We start from the raw sequence: 15735 nt of genomic DNA on the forward strand, positions 1-15735 counted from the left end.
TTGAAACTATACTATAAAGCCATAGTAATTAAAACAGCATGGTACTGGAACAGAGACAGGACCTCAGACCAGTGGATCAGAACAGAATTCCCAGACATAAACCCCCAGATATACAGCCAACTAATATTTGATAAAAGAGGCAAGAATCTGAAATGGAACAAAGAAAGCCTATTCAACAAATGGTGTTGGTACAACTGGAAAACCACATGTACGAAAGTGAAAATCGACCCATATCTCACTCCTTATACAAAAGTCAACTCAAAATGGATCAAAGACCTTGAAATCAGACCTGAATCTATAAAGTTTATCAAGAATAAAATAGGCAGAACACTCGAAGACCTATATATCAAAAAGGTCTTTGAGAACGGAGCACCAATGGCAAGAACGTTAACATCAAATATAAACAACTGGGACTACATCAAACTAAAAAGCTTCTGCATGGCAAAAGAAACCCTACTTAATGCAAGAAGACAGCTAACAGAATGGGAAAAAATCTTTTCACTTGACATATCAGATAAAGGGCTGATAACTAGAACATACAAAGCACTCAGAAAGCTGAGCCCCTCAAAACCAAATAAAGCCATAAAAAAAATGGGGAGATGAAATGAATAGACACTTCTCTGAGGAAGACAGAAGGATGGCCAACAAACACATGAAAACATGCTCACCTTCACTCATCATCAGGGAGATCCAAATCAAGACAACAATGAGATACCACCTTACACCAGTGAGGTTGGCTCACATCAAAAATAATGGAAACAACCTTTGTTGGCGAGGATGCGGTATGAAAGGAACTCTCATCCACTGCTGGTGGGAATGCCCCCTAGTCCAACATCTATGGAGAAAAGTCTGGAGAGTGCTCAAAGAACTCAGAATTGAGCTGCCATTTGACCCAGCAATTGCTCTTCTAGGCATATACCCCCAAGATGGAAGGACATTCATTCCAAAATATGTATGCACCCCACTATTTATTGCAGCACTCAGTATAATAGCCAAATCTTGGAACCAACCTCGATGTCCAACAACAGATGAATGGATCATTAAGATGTGGTACATATACACAATGGAATATTACATGGCAGTCAGAAATGATACAATCACAGACTTTGCAGCAACGTGGATGGACCTAGATCATGTTATGTTAAACGAAGTAAGTCAGAAGACAAAAGATAAACACAGAATGGTAGCACTATTCTGAAACACCTAGAACACATATTTTATACACAACTAATACCTAACAATCAAATAACAGGGTTCAACAGGGTAGAAACTCCGAACACTGTAATAGTCAACATAGACGTGGGAGCAGTGTCCAAAATACATGAAAAAGGAACAACGCAAACTCTTGACTACACGTTATACCACAAAGAAAACAGCAACAACAGAAACGGCAGCATAGAGAGAACAGGTATGTAATCAGACTTCTACAACAAAGGTCCACAATAACCCCTTAGAGTTCGTATACAGGAACACAAGTATAGAACACCAAGGGAAATCACGGACTGCAATGGCAACATACCATAACACTACCTTTTAATGCCTTTATCTTACTATACTTTAAATAACCTCTCAGCTTTTCTGTCCACAGGTGCCCTTGGATACAAAGGGCGAACAAACTAAGGTGGCAACTCGGGATACCACACGGGATACCATACCTTGCTTGCACTACGAGATGGCCATAAGAAAACTCTTTAACATACACTTTATCTCTAGGTAATACCTTCATTTAGGAATTGAAGCACGAGACCAGTCAGACCACTGAAGCAGTACCTGAGACGTACAGACTTAAACTACAGGCTCTATTCTTCAAACACATTCAATCAAACCAGCATTCCCTTGCCATTCTCTCCTCTCTTCTCACTACTTTTTTTTTTTCTATTCTGCACATTACTTTTTTCCCTTTCTCTCCCCCTTTTCTCTCTAAGGTATTTTCTCTTTTCTCTCCCTTCAAACCCTTCCCATATACCTTCCCCTTTCCCCCTCCGGAAATCCAACTATCCCTTCACCCCTCAATCCCATCCAGATCTCCCACCATATTAAAACTCTTCACCCCCAGTCCTTATTCTATTAGGCATCAAGATCGACCCCCTACCCAACGAACCAGTACCCAGCACCCAGGCGAGAGGACACCCAGATAAACCCACACCTCGTCTCCTGAAAGAAAAGACAGCCAACTCCCCTGTGGACTCACGCTCCGAGGCCCTCCCTACCAACTCCCCCTAACGCGGACTACTCATTGAAACCGGGCCTAGATCCAAAAGTATCCCCAATGCAAGAACTCTTCCAAGACCTCCCTGCCGCAAATTTTTACCAATCTGAAGAAGGTCAGGGGGTGGGTTAGGAAGATGCCTGGGAACCCACACACCACAAGAAAAACCCAAAAGACAATGGGAAAAACTGTACTTCCAACATAGGCATAAGACCTGTAATACACCACCTCTTTACCTGCCCTCCCCCAAATGTAAGGTAATCTTTTGCACCACTTTGGTCCCTTAAAAATTTCGCTAACTCATTTTATTTCTTTTTTTTTAATTTATTTATTTATCTTTTTTAAATGTTCGTCCTACATATATATTTGTGAGCACATACATTTTTAATTCCCCTTTTTATTCTTTTTTTTTTCTCTCTTCGTTTTTTGGTATGTGACCTGTGTCTGTTATCCCATCAGTCCACCCACGAATACACAGACATTATAATGTAGCACCATTTCCCTCTGCAAAGGCACACTAAGTAAAGGGGAAATATTACATATAAAAAAAAAAGAGCTCTTATCTACTAGAGATAGGAACTCATAGTTGTTTAAAATATATGGATATCTCCTGCCTTGAAAATATGTCATGTGGAATCAAATTAGACCTCAGGGGATTAGATACCACTCATCCAGCCTTGAACCCTTGATCCCCGACATAGAAACGGCACAGCTCTTCACAACAGCTCCAGGAAACAAACTCCATCCGGGACGGCCTTAATAGGAGGAGACCAACAACAAGGCCCAGCTCTAACATGATATCCTGACAATGAGGAAAATGCGAACATCTTGACCTTAGAGCAGATTAGCCTACCTTACCAACTAACGACAAGACAAAAACAGAAGTCTTGGCACCCTTTGGTAGGTCCAAAAGCCAAGATCGGGATTTACAGATGACTGGCTGCTAGATCCACGACCAGACTGTATACATCTTGGGTCCAATAAAAAAGCCCTAGTTTAGGGTTTGAACTATGACCTGCACAATAATCATGATCCCCAGTCCCAAAGGTCCGGCAGAGACAATAGTAACGAAATGGGGCTTTTGGAAGCACAAAGAAAGACGCTATCCTAGGTGCCACCCTAGGTTCAGTGCAAAGACCAAGATCACCAACCACAGAAGATGGACTAAAATGACACTGAGGTAACAGAACCTCTAGAACCACAAAGACTGACATCATCATAAGTCCCACCTCAGGATCTGTGCAGATACTGAGACCTCTAAACACAGAGCAGAAGTCTTCCACACACCAAAAAAAAAAAGGAAAAAAAAAAAAAAAACCACCAATGGGAAAGTAAAAGATCCTGAGCAAAGTCTAGAGTTGATCCCATGACAGTATGCTCCAAGGACAGAGAAACCCCATATCTCTTAGGCCAAGTGAATTCTTTTTCGAATGACCCCAATATTTACTGTGCCAGGGCAGGAGGGAAAAAAACAAAAATACAAAAAGCACAAAACCTTGGTTATTTTTTATATAAATATATATATTACCTTCATTTATTATTGTTATTATTATTTTTGATTTACCAATCTATTTTGGTCGATTTCTCTGTTTGAGTGTGATTATTGAAAGTGTAGTCCCCAATTAGACTTTTTTTTTTTCGCTTCCTTTCTTCTCTTTCGTTATGTGCTATGCCATGTTTCTCAATTCAAGACCATGGCGTGATTTTTGTTTGTTTGTTTTTGTTTCTGTTTTTTTTCTATTTGTTTGTTTGTTTGTTTTGTCTGCTCTGTGTGGTGCTTATCGATATAGCTGGAGCCCTCACTGGATATTTGACACTTCTTTTGGTACTAGTGGAATGTTTCACCTTCTTTTTCTCCATCTCCCAAATTGACGATGAGAGCCTTTAGAAGGACTCCGCCCAATTTCGGGGTATTAGACTCTTATCCCAGTTTATTACTTTTCTCTCCTTCAAACAAAACCACGCAACTTGAACTAGCTAGTCCTGACTCCAGTTAGAGGGGGAAATAAGGGAGGCATCAAGACCAAACAGGTGCAAGACTACTAAGTAGTGGGTTAGATACAGAGGGGACCACATATTCTAGCCGCCCTGGGGTGAGGGAAAAGGAAAAGGGAGGTAGGACAGAAACGGAGGTGTAGGGAGGACAATTTGGCGATGGGAATCCCCCCTGATTTTATGTAAATATGTACCTAAAATATTATTGTCAACAATATGTAAGCCACTATGATCAAAATAAAAATTTATATTAAAAAAAAAAAACTATTTGTTAGTCAGACTTAGGGAGTTCATTATCTGTGAAAGCCCTAAAAGCAGAAATTCTGTTCCCTTAGATGAAAAGAAATTTGGCATCTTGCTAATCCTTTAATCTACATCAGTATTGACACCTAAATTTTGAGATGTTAAAATTTGCCTATGTTCACTGCAGCTCTATGTAGAATAGCCAGAATCTGGAAACAATCCAGATGCCCAACAACAAGTGAGTAGCTAAAGAAACTGTGGTACATTTACACTATGGAATACTATGCAGCTGTCAGGAAAAATGAAGTAATGACATTTTCCTATACATGGATGGACATGAAAACTATTATGCTGAGTGAGATAAGTCAGAGGGAGAGAGACAGACAAAAGAATAGTCTCATTTATCTGTGGGATTTTAGAAAAATATAAGTATGGTAATAATACTGTGCCAATTTACACACAACTGTGTGTGACCCCCCTTTCATTTATCATTCACCAACTCTGTGCCAGAGACAATAAAGATGAGAGCTGGAAAGACTGGCCCACGATATGAAGCTTAGCACAAAGAGTGGTAAATGCAGTTAGAGAAATAACTACACCAACTATCATAACAATAGTAGTGAGTGAGAGAAATAGAATGTCTCAAAGATAGGCAAGGGGTGGGGAGAAGGGAGATGAGGGACATTGATGGCAGGAAGGTTGCACTGGTGAAGGGGATATACTTTTTATGACTGAAACCCAACTACAAACATGTTTGTAACCATGGTGCTTATATAAAAATATTATCAAATCAAAAAATATTAAGCCTCTTTTGATCCCACGAAAGCTTCTGGGCTCTTAATTGAAGTGTATCTATTCATAAGGTGAATTGTTTTGAAGATCAAGCAGTGTGTACTGATAAAGCTTCTGTTAACAAGAGATATATGATTGACTTTGCAAAGAAACAAATGTAACCTTTTTTTACGTATCACAAAAAAAACTGAATGGCAAAATTCCTGCTTATATACACATTGTATTTTTCAATAAAAGTCAAAACACTTAGGGACCAGAGAGATAGCACAGCGGTAGGGCATTTGCCTTGCAAGCAGCCGACCCAGGAAGAACGGTGGTCTGAATCCTGGCATCCTATATGGTCTCCTGTGTCTGCCAGGAGTGATTTCTGAGCACAGAGCCAGAAGTTACTCCTGAGCGCTGCCGGGTGTGGCCCAAAAATAAAAAATAAAAACAAAAAAGTCAGAACATTTGATTCTCCCACACAACTGTGTGTGGCCCCTGTTGTTTATCATCTGCCAACTCTGTGCCACCCACTTTCCTGGAAAAGAATTCCCTGAAGTGTTCAAACCAACACAGCCGTGACAATAATAAAGGCTTTCTAGAAAGCCTGTCTAGCGTACAGGCCTGTGTGGGGTGGGGAGGAAGGACACTTGGGATTGGTCATGGTAATGTTGCACTGATGAAGGTTTTTTTGTGTGTGTGTCTATATATATATATATAAAGAAAAGATAAGACCTCCCAATTCTTATCACAGGCTGTGTTCTTTACACTGTACAGAAAGAGGAGGTACAGTAAATGCACCCCATATACACCTCCACCCAGGCCCTTTGCCTGGTCTGTGTTGTGAATTGGGGGACAAAAAAGATTTTTTTAAATATGAATAAGTGAGTTATATAATGAAAGAAATATAGAATTGCCTTGAAGCTTTGAGAAGTCTAACCTCATTCTACTAGATTTTCTCTTGTCAGGTCCCACCAAAAAATATTAACAACAATAATTATAAAAAGAAGTTAAATGATCCTGAAGTCCAAATGCAGGCCCAACATACATATAAACTTGACTTCAAGTTTTTTTCTTTGGGTCTCTTTTAGCTGATACTCCGAAATTTTCCTATACATAAATGGACATGGTAACAATTATGCTGAATGAATTAAGTTAGAGGGAGAGAGAATAGTCTCACTCATCTATGGGTTTTATGAAAAATAAAGAAATTATTATAGTAATGTCCAGAGACAACAGAGATGAGGGCCGGAAGGACTGGCTCACGATATGGAACTCACCACAAAGAATGGTGAATGCTGTTAGACAAATAACTTACACTAACAACTATCATGATGATGTTAATGAGTGGGAGAAGAAGAATGCCTATCACGAATACAGGGAGGGAGGGAGGGAGGGAGGGAGGGAGGGAGGGAGGGAGGGAGGGAGGGAGGGAGGGAGGGAGGGAGGGAGGGAGAGAGGGAGGGAGGGAGGAAGGAAAGAAGGAAGGAAGGAAGGAAGGAAGGAAGGAAGGGAGGGAGGGAGGGAGGGAGGGAGGGAGGGAGGGAGGGAGGGAGGGAGGAAGGAAGGAAGGAAGGAAGGAAGGAAGGAAGGAAGGAAGGAAGGAAGGAAGGAAGGAAGGAAGGAAGGAAGGAAGGAAGGACTGACAAGTGATCTTATTGTATGTAGCCATATAGTACAAGGGTTAAGGCACTTGCTTTGTTCATGGTCAACCTAGGTTTAATTCCAGGTATCACATTTAGTCCCTAAAGCACTTCCAGAAGTAAGACCTGTCTATGGGCAACCAAAGTTTAATCCCAGGTACCCCATATGGTCCCTTTAAGCACTGCCAGGAGTAAATCCTGAGTACAGTCAGTGTGGCTCTAAGACAAAAAACTAGTTAGTGTGTGACCAGGATGCGACTCAATGGTACAGTACACATGATGCATGTGTTAAGTCCTTAGTTCAAGCACTAGTGCAAAAAACACAATTCAGAATGTATTATCAACTCCATTTTCCAGGCCAGAGTGATAGCACAGTGGGAAGAGCATTTACCTTGCATGCTGCTGACTGGGGATGGACCCAGGTTCAATCCCTGGCATCCTATATGGTCCCGAGCCTGCCAGAAGCAATTTCTAAAAACAGAGCCAGGAGTAACCCTTGAGAGTGACTGTGTGGCCCAAAACAAAAAAACAAACAAAAAATTTTAATTCCATTTTCTACTATGATAAATTTGTCTTCAACTGTTTTCAAAGGTCCAAGGGAAATCTCTGGAAAAGAAACATTTTGGGGGGATAATGTTGGTGGTATGGTGGTGAGCACATGCCTTCCAGAAAATAAACAATTTATCTCTTTTTTGGTTTTGGGGCTACATCCAGCATTGCTCAGGGCTTACTCCTGACTCTGCATTCAAGGCTCAATTCTTGCAGGGTACGGGGGACAATATGTAATGCTGGGAATTGAACAAAGAACAAGAAGCATCCAGTGCTGGCACAAATGTGAGGAGAAAGGGACTCTCATTCACTGATGGAGGGAATGTTGCCTGGTCCAGGTTTTTTGGAAAACAATATAGATACTCCTTAGGAAACTAGAAATTGAGCTTCTATATGGTCCAACAATACCATTTCTAGGAAGAGATATATAGATATAGATATACCCAAAAACACCATACAGAAAAGCCCTCTGTATTCCTATGTTCACTGAAGCATTATGTAAATAGCCAGAATCTGTAAACAATCAAAGTGCCTGAGAACTGAGATTAATGGCTAAAGAAACTGTGGTACATCTACACGATGGAATACTATGCATTTGTTAGGAAAAATGAAGTCAAGAAATTTACTTATACATAGATGAATATGAAGAGTATTATGCTGAGTGAAATGAGTCATAAGGAGAGGGAGGGATAGACATAGAATGATCTCACTCATTTGTGCGATATAAAGGGGAAAAAAGATAGTATGGTAATAATATCTAGAGACAATACAGATGAAAGCCATGAGGACCAATCCATAGTATGAAGCTTGCCACCAATAGTGGAGCAATGCAGTTAGGGCAGTTAGGATAGAGAAAGGACCATATGACAGTGATTGTTGGAATTGATCACTCTGAACTAGGATCACTCTAGCAGAGAATACTAATCAGAGATAAATTGATAACCCTTCATAGACAATAGTGCAACTCACAGTATCTAAAAGAGAAAGGTAAAATGCCTGGGAGGAAGGGTGGTATAATTGTAATGGAGGAAATCTGGGGCCACTAGTGGCAGGAAATGTGCATTGGTATGGATGATATACATTCTAAAATTACAACTCAATCATGAACAACTTTCTAACTTCAGTATTTAAGTAAAAAAAAAAAAGAAAAAAGAAAGAAATAGGGGCTGGAGTGGTGGCATAACAGCCTTGCCCGTGCTAGCCTAGGAAGAATCATGGTTAGATCCCTTAGCATTCTATATGGTCCCCCAAGCCAGGGACGATTTCTCAGTGCATAGCAAGGAGTAACCCCTGAAGGTCACGAGGTGTGACCCAAAAACCAAAAACAAAAAAAAAAAAAAAAAAAAGAAGAAAAAGAAAGAAAAGAAATAGCACAGTCTGCTTTAAAATTGAAGTCAGTCTCATATCAGAATGTATATGCCTTATAGACTGTATTGTTCCTCAATATTATTCTAAGACCAGAATTCAGCTGAGCTCTAATAAAGCTCTTGTCTTGATTGTAGCTGACCTGGTTTAATTATCCAGAATCTCATATGGTCCCCTGAACACCTCCAGGAGTGATTCCTGAGTGCAGACCAAGTAGTAACCACTGAGTGTTGGCAGAATAATAATAATAATAATAATAATAATAAAGTGTATCCACTTTTACCTTACTTTCCTTTTCATTTTGTCCTCTGACTCTTTCTTCCTTTTAGTAAATACTTATTCATCTTGTAAGTTTACTTTTGTTTTACTTTGTTCAGGCAAACCAAGATCATTTTTTCGACTCTAGGTAGTTACAACATTGTTCCATCTTTTCACTATTAGAAGTTTATTTTCTGAAGCTTGAGGAGCTTCCCATACATGGGACTGACTAGAATTTAATTTTTTTTATCTTTATTGATATGGTGTATTATAGATTGACCTGCATATATGAAACCACTCTTGCATCTTTGAAATGAATATTACTTGGTCATAGTGTATAATCTTGATGAGCTGTTGGATTTGCTAGTATTTTGTTGAGGATCTTTGCATCTATATTCCAAGAATATTGGTCTGTAATTCTCTGTGGTGTCTCTCTTGCATTGGGTATCGATTGATGTTAGCTTCATAGAAACTACTTAGGAGTGTTTCTATTTCTTCAATTTCCTGGAGGAGCCTGAAAAGGACTGGCAGTAGATCCTCATAAAAGGTTAGAAAAAATTCACTGGTGAATTCATCAGGGCCTGGACATTTGTCTTTGGGAAGCCTTTTGATTACCATTTCAATTTCCTCAATCATGATAGGTCTGTTAACATATTCCACATCATTCTGGTTCAACCTTGGGAGGTTAAAAGAGTACAAAATTGTATCCATATCTTCCAGGTTTTCTTATTTTGTAGCATAAAGCTTCTTAAAATAATCTCTGATTACCCTTTGAATCTCTGTAGTATCTTTAGTGACATCCTTTTCATTTCTGATCAGTTTATATTAAGTTTTTCTCTCTCTCTTTCTTCGTGAGTCTTGAGAATTAGTTTGCCAAACTTGTTTATTTTTTCAAAGAACCAATTTTTGCTTTCCTTTATCTTTTGGATTGCTTTTTAAATGTCCAGTTCATTAATTTCTGCTCTAAGATGTATTATTTTCTTCTACCTATTACTTTTGGCTCCTTTCATTGATCATTTCCAATTTCTTAAGTTGTACCCTTAAGTTACTTATGCATATTTTATTCGATCCTGATGAATACTTGCAAAGCTATAAATTTTCCTCTTAATACTGCTTTTTGCTATGTTTCACCAGCTCTGATCATTCGTGTCTTTTTTTCTATTTTCAAAAATCTTTTTATTTCCTCTCTGACTCACTGGTTCTCAGTAGTGTACTCTATATTTTTTAGGTGTTAAAGTTATTTCTCCATTTCTGTTTGTAATTCACTTCTATTTTCAGTGTATTCTGGTATAAGAACATAGTTGATACAATTTCTTTTTTTTCTTTTTTTTACCATTTATTTTATTTTTTAATTTATTTAAACACCTTAATTACATACATGATTGTGTTTGGGTTTCAGTCATGTAAAGAACACCACCCATAACCAGTGCAACATTCCCATCACCAATGTCCCAAGTCTCCCTTCACCCCACCCGACCCCCGCCTGTACTCTAGACAGGCTCTCCATTTTCCTCATACATTCTCATTATTAGGACAGTTCAAAATGTAGTTATTTCCCTGACTAAACTCATCACTCTTTGTGGTGAGCTTCCTGAGGTGAGATGGAACTTCCAGCTCTTTTCTCTTTTGTGTCTGAAAATTATTATTACAAGGGTGTCTTTCATTTTTCTTAAAACCCATAGATGAGTGAGACCATTCTGCGTTTTTCTCTCTCTCTCTGACTTATTTCACTCAGCATAATAGATTCCGTGTACATCCATGTATAGGAAAATTTCATGACTTCATCTCTCCTGACAGCTGCATAATATTCCATTGTGTATATGTACCACAGTTTCTTTAGCCATTCGTCTGTTGAAGGGCATCTTGGTTGTTTCCAGAGTCTTGCTATGGTAAATAGTGCTGCGATGAATATAGGTGTAAGGAAGGGGTTTTTGTATTGTATTTTTGTGTTCCTAGGGTATATTCCTAGGAGTGGTATAGCTGAATCGTATGGGAACTCGATTTCCAGTTTTTGGAGGAATCTCCATATCGCTTTCCATAAAGGTTGAACTAGACGGCATTCCCACCAGCAGTGGATAAGAGTTCCTTTCTCTCCACATCCCCGCCAACACTGTTTATTCTCATTCTTTGTGATGTGTGCCATTCTCTGTGGTGTGAGGTGGTATCTCATCGTTGTTTTGATTTGCATCTCCCTGATGATTAGTGATGTGGAACATTTTTTCATGTGTCTTTTGGCCATGTGTATTTCTTCTTTGTCAAAGTGTCTGTTCATTTCTTCTCCCCATTTTTTGATGGGATTAGATGTTTTTTTCTTGTAAAGTTCTGTCAGTGCCTTGTATATTTTGGAGATTAGCCCCTTATCTGATGGGTATTGGGTGAATAGTTTCTCCCACTCAGTGGGGGGCTCTTGTATCCTGGGCACTATTTCCTTTGAGGTGCAGAAGCTTCTCAGCTTAATATATTCCCATCTGTTAATCTCTGCTTTCACTTGCTTGGAGAGTGCAGTTTCCTCCTTGAAGATGCCTGTAATGTCCTGGAGTGTTTTGCCTATGTGCTGTTCTATATATCTTATGGTTTTGGGGCTGATATCGAGATCTTTAATCCATTTGGATTTTACCTTCGTACATGATGTTAGCTGGGAGTCTAAGTTCAATTTTTTGCAAGTGGCTATCCAATTGTGCCAACACCACTTGTTGAAGAGGCTTTCCCTGCTCCATTTAGGATTTCCTGCTCCTTTATCAAAAATTAGGTGGTTGTATGTCTGGGGAACATTTTCTGAGTATTCAAGCCTATTCCACTGATCTGAGGACCTGTCCTTATTCCAATACCATGCTGTTTTGATAACTGTTGCTTTGTAGTACAGTTTAAAGTTGGGGAAAGTAATTCCTCCCATATTCTTTTTCCCAATGATTGCTTTAGCTATTTGAGGGTGTTTATTGTTCCAAATGAATTTCGTGTCTGATCCACTTCTTCGAAGAATGTCATGGGTATCTTTAGAGGGATGGCATTAAATCTGTATAATGCCTTGGGGAGTATTGCCATTTTGATGATGTTAATCCTGCCAATCCATGAGCAGGGTATGCGTTTCCATTTCCGTGTGTCCTCTCTTATTTCTTGGAGCAGAGTTTTATAGTTTTCTTTGTATAGGTCCTTCACATATTTAGTCAAGTTGATTCCAAGATATTTGAGTTTGTGTGGCACTATTGTGAATGGGGTTGTTTTCTTAATGTCCATTTCATCCTTATTACTATTGGTGTATAGAAAGGCCATTGATTTTTGTGTGTTAATTTTGTAGCCTGCCACCTTGCTATATGAGTCTATTGTTTCTAGAAGCTTTTTGATAGAGTCTTTAGGGTTTTCTAAGTAGAGTATCATGTCATCTGCAAACAGTGAGAGCTTGACTTCTTCCTTTCCTATCTGGATTCCCTTGATATCCTTTTCTTGCCTAATCGCTATAGCAAGTACTTCCAGTGCTATGTTGAATAGGAGTGGTGAGAGAGGACAGCCTTGTCTTGTGCCAGAATTTAGAGGGAAGGCTTTCAGTTTTTCTCCATTGAGGATAATATTTGCCACTGGCTTGTGGTAGATGGCCTTCACTATATTGAGAAAGGTTCCCTCCATTCCCATCTTGCTGAGAGTTTTGATCAAGAATGGGTGTTGGACCTTATCAAATGCTTTCTCTGCATCTATTGATATGATCATGTGGTTTTTATTTTTCTTGTTATTGATGTTGTGTATTATGTTGATAGATTTACGGATGTTAAACCAGCCTTGCATTCCTGGGATGAAACCTACTTGATCGTAGTGGATGATCTTTTTAACGAGGCATTGAATCCTATTTGCCAGGATTTTGTTGAGGATCTTTGCATCTGAATTCATCAGTGATATTGGTCTGTAATTTTCTTTTTTGGTAGCGTCTCTGTCTGGTTTAGGTATCAAGGTGATGTTGGCTTCATAAAAGCTATTTGGAAGTGTTTCTGTTTGTTCAATTTCATGAAAGAGTCTTGCCAAGATTGGCAGTAGTTCCTCTTGGAAAGTTTGATAGAATTCATTAGTGAATCCATCTGGACCTGGGCTTTTGTTTTTCGGCAGACATTTGATTACTGTTTTAATTTCATCAATGGTGATGGGGGTGTTTAGATATGCTACATCCTCTTCCTTCAACCGTGGAAGATTATAAGAGTCCAAGAATTTATCCATTTCTTCCAGGTTCTCATTTTTAGTGGCGTAGAGTTTTTCAAAGTAGTTTCTGATTACCCTTTGAATCTCTGTCATATCAGTAGTGATCTCTCCTTTTTCATTCCTGATACGAGTTATCAAGTTTCTCTCTCTCTCTTTCTTTGTTAGGTTTGCCAGTGGTCTATCAATCTTGTTTATTTTTTCAAAGAACCAACTTCTGCTTTCGTTGATCTTTCGGATTGTTTTTTGAGTTTCCACTTCGTTGATTTCTGCTCTCAGCTTTGTTATTTCCTTCTGTCTTCCTATTCTTGGGTCCTTTTGTTGAGCATTTTCTAGTTCTATTAGCTGTGTCATTAAGCTACTCAGGTAAGCTCCTTCTTCCTTTCTGATGTGTGCTTGCAAAGCTATAAATTTTCCTCTCAGTACTGCTTTTGCTGTGTCCCATAAGTTCTGAGAGTTTGTGTCTTTATTGTCATTTGTTTCCAGGAACCTTTTTATTTCCTCCTTGATTTCATCTCGGACCCACTGGTTATTGAGCATGAGGCTGTTTAACTTCCAGGTGTTAAAGTGTTTCTTCTGAGTCCCTTTGGAGTTCACAAATAATTTCAGAGCCTTGTGTTCAGCGAAGGTAGTCTGCAAAATTTCTATCCTCTTGATCTTATGGAGGTATGTTTTATGTGCCAGCATGTAGTCTATCCTGGAGAATGTCCCATGTACATTGGAGAAGAATGTGTATCCAGGTTTCTGGGGATGGAGTGTCCTATATATATCCACTAGGCCTCTTTCTTCCATTTCTCTCCTCAGGTCTAGTATATTCTTGTTGGGTTTCTGGTTTCTGGGTTTCTGGTTGACCTATCCAGTGTTGACAAAGCCGTGTTAAGGTCCCCCATAATTATTATGTTGTTGTTGATATTATTTTTCAGATTTGTCAACAGTTGTATTAAATATTTTGCTGGCCCCTCATTTGGTGCATATATGTTTAGGAGAGTGAATTCTTCCTGCTCTACGTACCCCTTGATTAATATAAAATGTCCGTCTTTGTCCCTTACAACCTTCCTGAGTATAAAGTTTGCATGATCTGATATTAGTATGGCCACTCCAGCTTTTTTATGGGTGTTGTTTGCTTGGATAATTTTTCTCCAGCCTTTTATTTTGAGTCTATGTTCGTTCTGACTATTCAGGTGCGTTTCTTGTAGGCAGCAGAAGGTTGGATTGAGTTTTTTGATCCATTTAGCCACTCTGTGTCTCTTAACTGGTGCATTTAGTCCATTGACGTTGAGAGAAAGAATTGTCCTGGGATTTAACGCCATCTTTATTTCAAAATTTGGTGTGTCTTTTGGGTAGTCTTGTCTTAGATTAGGTCTTTCAGTTTTTCTCTTAAGACTGGTTTTGTGTCTGTGAAGTTTCTGAGCTATTTTTTGTCTGTGAAGCCATGTATTCTTCCGTCAAACCGGAAAGTGAGTTTTGCTGGGTATAGTATTCTCGGTGAAGCATTCATTTCATTCAGTCTTGTCACAATATCCCACCACTGCTTTCTGGCATTGAGTGTTTCTGGTGACAGGTCTGCTGTAAATCTCAGGGAAGCTTGCTTGAACATGATTTCCCCTTTTGATCTTGCTGTTTTCAGAATTCTGTCTCTATCTGTGGGATTTGTCATTGTGACTAGGATGTGTCTTGGGGTGGTTTTTCTGGGGTCTCTTTTGGTTGGTACTCTTCGGGCATGCAGGATTTGATCACATATATTCTTTAGCTCTGGAAGTTTCTCTTTAATGATGTTCTTGACAGTTGATTCTTCCTGGAAATTTTCTTCCTGGGTCTCTGGGACTCCAATGATTCTTAAGTTGTTTCTGTTGATCTTATCATAGACTTCTATTTTCATCTGTTCCCATTCTTTGACTAATTTTTCCATTGTCTGCTCATTTGCTTTAATTTTTTTGTCCAATCTCTCCTGCTGTATGGAATTGTTATGTATCTCATCTTCCACAGCACCAAGTCTATTCTCAGCTTCTGATACCCTGTCCCAGAGCTTATCCATTTTGTCATTCACTTTGTTTACTGACTTTTTCAGTCCTGTTAGTTGACATGTTATTTCAGTTTGGAGTTTTGTGATTTCTGTCTTCATATTTTCTTGGTTCTTATTAGTGTTCTGTTCAACTCGATCCATGGTTTCTTGGAGTCCGTTGAGCATCTTCCATATTGCTAGTCTAAAGTCCTTATCTGAGAGGTTGATTAGTTGGTTGGTCATTATCTGGTCCTCAGAATTATCATCTTCATTCTCTATGTCTGATGCTGGCCTGCGTTGTTTCCCCATTGTCACACTTGTATTGTGGGTTTTTCTACGTGTTGTGGTGGTATTCATTGTCTATATGATGCAGCAGCACACTCCTCTGGCTCCTCCCTTTCTGGATGGGCTGACTTGCCTCTAAGGGAGGGGAGTCCTCCGTGGATGAAGCCTCACACTGGGTCAAATCTTAGGCCCGAGCATGCAACAGAGAAAACAGTCCAGAGAGAAATGTTTGC

The 15735-nt window shown here is 39.3% G+C and overlaps 1 protein-coding gene and 1 non-coding gene across 6 annotated transcripts in view; one reads left to right on the top strand and one right to left on the bottom strand.

Annotated features, from left to right (window-relative positions):
* Window positions 1–15735, bottom strand: part of CDC42BPA (CDC42 binding protein kinase alpha) — a 277597-nt gene that overhangs the window by 159850 nt on the left and 102012 nt on the right. The gene's annotated exons all lie outside the window — the stretch shown is intronic.
* Window positions 5954–6082, top strand: LOC126014797 (small nucleolar RNA SNORA51). The gene has a single exon (XR_007497789.1). It is a non-coding gene; the product is annotated as a small nucleolar RNA SNORA51 (small nucleolar RNA).

This window comes from Suncus etruscus, chromosome 7, assembly GCF_024139225.1.
Source record: "Suncus etruscus isolate mSunEtr1 chromosome 7, mSunEtr1.pri.cur, whole genome shotgun sequence".
NCBI classification, from domain to species: domain Eukaryota; kingdom Metazoa; phylum Chordata; class Mammalia; order Eulipotyphla; family Soricidae; genus Suncus; species Suncus etruscus.